The following is a 5,432-nucleotide window of genomic DNA, read 5'->3' on the forward strand; positions in this document are numbered from 1 at the left end:
GAATGCTCAAAGTATGAAGATATGACGCAAATGTGCTAAAGATTGAAAGATTTCAGCATTTTTTCTATTTCCATTTTTTGGGCCCTAATATTGCTTTGGTTGCCTTTAATGAGATAAATGATGTAGAACAGGAAGGAAACGTACCATTTGAGTATGACTATTATTTTCTAGGACCCCAAAATATAGTCGATAGCCATCTGGCCAAACTGGAAGCTGACTATAGCATGATCAGCTACAGTACTGCTGTCAACCGCTATCACTGGTCGTGCGCTGTTAGTTGATTGGATTTGATTGGCACACGCGGGACACATGTATTATGCTAGTCGTGACCCACACATAAACATTTCAGAACGCGTAGCAAAACTTAGGCCCTACAAATCACAAACAAAGCAATAAATACGATCTTAAAAAGCAGCATGATAAAATATGACCTAAATATCAGTCCAGATCAATCAGAATCCGGTATAATTACTAGTTCCAGATCAAACGGCTTCTTGCCGACAGGATGTTTATACTAGTACCTTGTCTGGGGCCACGTCTAGAAGTCTCAGGTGCGACTGATGGCTTACGTTGCATCACTAAATCCTTTTACCACAGGTAACCAATGGGGTGAAAGACTAGACTGAGATTGATCTCATCAGACAGACAACCAATCCGGGGATAGATTCCGGAGTGACATCACCATGACAACCAATGTGCATTTCTACAACCAATCACGAGCCAGATTTCTGGCAATTAACCAATCAGAGGCCAGTAATTTCCACTCTTCCACCTCAGCAGCTTTCTCCAAGCTGGCAAGGTTCATTCTCGATCAGCAACCAGCATGGCAAGATCGAACTGTCTCTTCTTCCCGAGACTACGCCTGCCGCCGGGCCCGGCTAAGTGCATCCGCCTAGGGCTGGCCCCTTGTTCCTCTCCGTAAGCTTCATCCATGTAGCACCAAGAAGGTTATATAACCTCATTGGGTCGCACGGTCCTGCCAGCCGTAAGAGTCATGGATGAACGTAACGTAAACGTTAGGAGCCAGTCCGTAAGCCAATGATCTCTACTATGGCGTGATGCTTCAGCCTTTCCCAAGACATTCGACAGTAAGTTGAGACTCTGCTTTTATATCGTCTTTACTTTTAAAGCTGTGTTTAGGCGAGGAGGTTTGTCAATGAAGCTGTGTTGGTGGACTATCACGATGTAGAATTAATCTTCTGAGTACCAAATTATGAAGTGAAAGACTCGAGACTGAGATTGATCTCATCAGACATATAACTAATCGGGGAATGCCTGATCCGGAATGACGTGGTGGTAGAAATCATTATGTAAAAGGTTCTGTGATTGCCTGAACGCAACGCAAATTTTCAACTGTAGGACAACTGTTCTTTGTTCTTAGGGAATGTATGATGCATGCGTTTGTGACCATAATTTTCAGCAATGCTTCGCAGTAACTTGCGTATCGCACGATGAGCCATTGCCAGTGGACTAATTATAATTGTTTGTTGCAGCAATGGTGAAGAGGCACCATTGACATACATGTCTGGACGTGCATGAAGGCAGCAAGTATCGGATAAATCTACATCTACATCTACATCTTGATACTTTGTGACAACATCCAGGTGAGCCTTACTTGTGCCTATTGTTTCACAGCACCATCATTATGGTTGATAATTGATAGGATTCATTATGAAAATGGACCTGTAATTGGCACAAACCTTACGTATGCCCACTGGTCCACAGTTTCTTGTATTTGAATTTTTCGTCATGCACAATTTTTGTCTGTTTGTCAGAGGTGTCCAGTTCTTATATTGTATGTCCTATTCTCACTTGCCATTGGACAGCCGTTGAGCCCTTTGTGTTTCTCACACTTACAGCTGATGTGTGTACACCCTGGCCCTGCTGCAGAAGTTGAACGGATTGAAGCCAAGAAATCCAGAGGAGACTGAGTTGATTGGATTGACACCGCTGTGAGTAGAATCTGTAAAACTTACTCCAACTTGACCGTGACGAAAAAATTTTTTAGTCAAAATTTAACAAGTTAAGATTAGTGGCACCAACTTTGAACTGAGTTTCACCAAATTAAGTTTGACCAGTTAAGATCACACTTTTGTGTTGCAGTCATTGCAGTATCTTTAATTTCAACTTACTTCTGCATGACTTCAGTCATTATTTTAACTCCTGGCAGAACATAAAGCCTTTGTAGTGTTTTGATTAGAGCAAAGCAAGATCAGACGTTTTTAACTCTGGCTATCTTATCCTAATTGCTTCTTGTAGCTAAAAGAAGCCCGGATCAACTACCGAGTGATTCTGGTGAGAGGTCGTCGTCCAACACCATGTATGCCATCTCCACGGTGACATCCAGAAAGACCGGTCCTCGTGTGTACGCCCTGCCAGAGGACCTGAAATTGTTAAGTGTTTGCATCATTGTCATGGGAAGCAGTGCAAAATGTTTCTACAGAATCTGGCTGGGACTAAAAAAAGATGGTGTGATGGGAAGCTAACGATTTGTGATGTTGCATTTATAGCGTTAACTGATTATGTACAGTTCTCTTTGTGTACCTGAGGCATTGTCGGCAGGGATGGTCACAATCTCTTGGTTGATGGTTGGGTGCTTGACGTGTTTAGTTACATCCTGAGTGCTGTTGTTGGTAGGGGGTTGGGGCATTTTGTGAGCGGTGGCTGCTTTTGAACACAGGGCTTCAGCCCGTTTCTGTGGTGTACAGGCCCGGTATGTGGTTGTCTCAGTTTCTGTGGCTGTTTCGATGGCTGAGATTGTTTGCGGAGTGATTGTGAAGTTCAGAGTTTCATAGAACAGGGATTTTCCTGGTTCTGTTAGCTTATGGCTGCTTGGATTCTTCTACCATCTGTTGTCCTTTCTGTTTATGTGGTGGTTAATGGGTCGTCGGGAACCTAGACCATTACGTAATTTGCCCTGTGTCATATCTTGGAGTCCCGAACCAAGACATGGACAGGGCCAGAACGGAAGGCAGGTGGCTGGAGAGACTGAGTAGTTATGAGCTAACAGAACCAGGGAAATCTCTGGTCTATGAAACACCGAACTTTGCAATTACTCCGTGAGCAATCCCGGCTGTGGACATAGTCACAGAAACTGAGTCTGCCATTTATCGGGTTTGTTTACTGCAGAAATAGGCTGGAGCCCTGTGTACAGAAGTAGCTACTGCTTTCGATATGTCGTAACCCCCCATCCGCAATGTCACTCAGGGTGTCATCAAAATGTGCTCAACACCTGTCCATCCATCAAGAGATCGTGATTCTCCCTACTGGCAATGCTTCAGGTAGACAGAGATGGTAAATGTACATTTCTAGGTTGAACCTAGAACTGAAATGATAATCACAAATCAGATTAACTTCCTGTTATGCCCCCAGCAGTCTGAATATGAAATTCTTGTCAATGACCTTTTATGGAATGCAAAGTGTACAATTTTACAGCAATCATGTATACTATGTTATGCTAGGGTCACAAAATGCATAGAACGTTAAAAAGAACATGCAAAACTTTTAAAAAAGTACATGTACTCCTTTTCATTCTTTGTTTTCTCAGTCCATTTGGGCCCCAGCTTTGAAATGTGACCCTAGCATTAGATATATATGTAGTTAATAGCTTAGTTAGCATTTATAGCTTAGTTAGCATTCTTAGCTTAGCATATTTTGCATTTTTAGTTAGCATAGAATATTTTGCATTTTTAGTTAGCATATGTAGTTAAGGATTTTTCTTTAGCTTAGTTACTTAATTACTTGGCAAGTTTACCATTTTTTGTAAGCTTAGCTTACAAAAGCTAGGCCCTACTCTCCAAGTAGAGGTTCGGCAGCTTGGTGACATAAAGAAAATGGGACAAAAAGGAAAGTCCGCTAGAGACGCCTAAAACTGCGTCAAAAAAGCAGCCAGAGCGGAACCTCTGCTTGGAGAGTAATGAGCCACTGTCATACGTTTATGTTCAAATTTACAGCAATCATGTATACTGTGTAATACTAGGGTCACAAAATGCACAATGTTAAAAAGAACATGTGAAACTCCTTGCCATAAATCCTTTCATTCTTTGTTTTCTTAAACAGCCCAGTCGGGCCCCAGCTTTGTGACCCTAGCATTAGATATATATATGTAAGTGTGTTAGGTAGGGTTAAGTTTGATTTTTATCTCATTTTTTCTACATTTTTTAAAATTACGTAGATGTTGATAATGCCCATTTATGGTATAGAGGTAGTTTGCATTTCTAAGTCCTATTTAAATTTTGGTTACTTATATTAAGGCTTTGGCTTATGTTGGAGCACACACACATACACACAATGACATACTAATGCGCGCACACACGTACACACAACACAAACACAAACACACTAACACAAACACTATCTGACTGATGCCTTAGCCTTAAGCTGCAAAAAACTTCAAAAAGACAGTCCAGAATGTCCTTTCAGTTTATGTGGCGGTCAGTGGGTCCTCGGGAACCTAGACCACGACATAATTTGCCTTGTGTCATATCTTGGAGTCCCGAACCAAGACATGCGCACGGACAGAAAGGAAGGCAGGTGGTTGGAGAGCTAACAAAACCAGGAAAATCCCTGATCTCTGAAAAACAAAGCTACCTCTGTACCATGCATTGTCATTATCAGCATTTACTACATTTTAGCTGTTAGAATTAGTTAGCATTTTTAGCTTTGTAAGCATTTCCCTTGTAGCTTAGCATTTATAGCTTAGTTAGCATATTTTTTAGCTTAGCATATTTTGCATTTTTAGTTAGCATTTTACCATTTTCACGAGCCGCTTCTGTCCAAGCAGAGGTTCGGCGGCTTGGTCGCTTAAAGAAAACGGGACAAAAAAGAAAGTCCGCTAGAGACGCCTGAAACTGCGTCAAAAAACAACCAGAGCCGAGCCTCTGCTTGGAAAGTAACGAGCCACTGTCAGGCTTAATAAATGTTAACAACAACTGTTTTGTTTAGACGATAAGAATGTCCTTGCGGCATACTGTAAGCACCAGAAGTCAAATCATGTACTGTGCCCCAATGGCATTTTAATTTGTAGCCTTTGTACTAGCTATAAAATGATTTGCTTCTGGTTTTACATTCTTTTGTACTCTTGCACACTTGTTTTTTAAAACAAGTGCTATTTGTGCCTTTTCATAACACATTGTACACTTTGCATTCCTCCGTATTGTTAAGAACTTCTATCAAATAAACAGTTTGAAATCAGGTGTGTAGTTTTTTAAAATTAGATTTTGAGGAAATTTTATGTCCTAAGTCTCCCTCAAACTGGCATGAAATGGATGTTCCCTCTCCCCACACCCTCACTGATGTGAAATGGATTTCCCTCTCCCCTATACCTCCCCAGAAATTTATGGTCCCACTCTCCTATCCTCTAATATATGTAAAATGGATTGTCCCTCCTTTCCCAGACTCTAAACCCATGTGAAATGGATGGTCCCTTTACT

General features: G+C 41.4%; 1 long non-coding RNA gene across 1 annotated transcript; it reads left to right on the plus strand.

The window, feature by feature from the left end:
* Nucleotides 1-764: 764 nt before the first annotated feature.
* On the plus strand, nucleotides 765-5,193 carry LOC136434709 (uncharacterized). The gene is made up of 4 exons (XR_010755776.1): nucleotides 765-1,088; nucleotides 1,494-1,604; nucleotides 1,860-1,952; nucleotides 2,260-5,193. It is a non-coding gene; the product is annotated as an uncharacterized lncRNA (long non-coding RNA).
* The last annotated feature ends 239 nt before the right edge of the window (nucleotides 5,194-5,432 follow it).

The sequence above is a fragment of the Branchiostoma lanceolatum genome, chromosome 5 (assembly GCF_035083965.1).
Source record: "Branchiostoma lanceolatum isolate klBraLanc5 chromosome 5, klBraLanc5.hap2, whole genome shotgun sequence".
NCBI classification, from domain to species: Eukaryota; Metazoa; Chordata; class Leptocardii; order Amphioxiformes; family Branchiostomatidae; genus Branchiostoma; species Branchiostoma lanceolatum.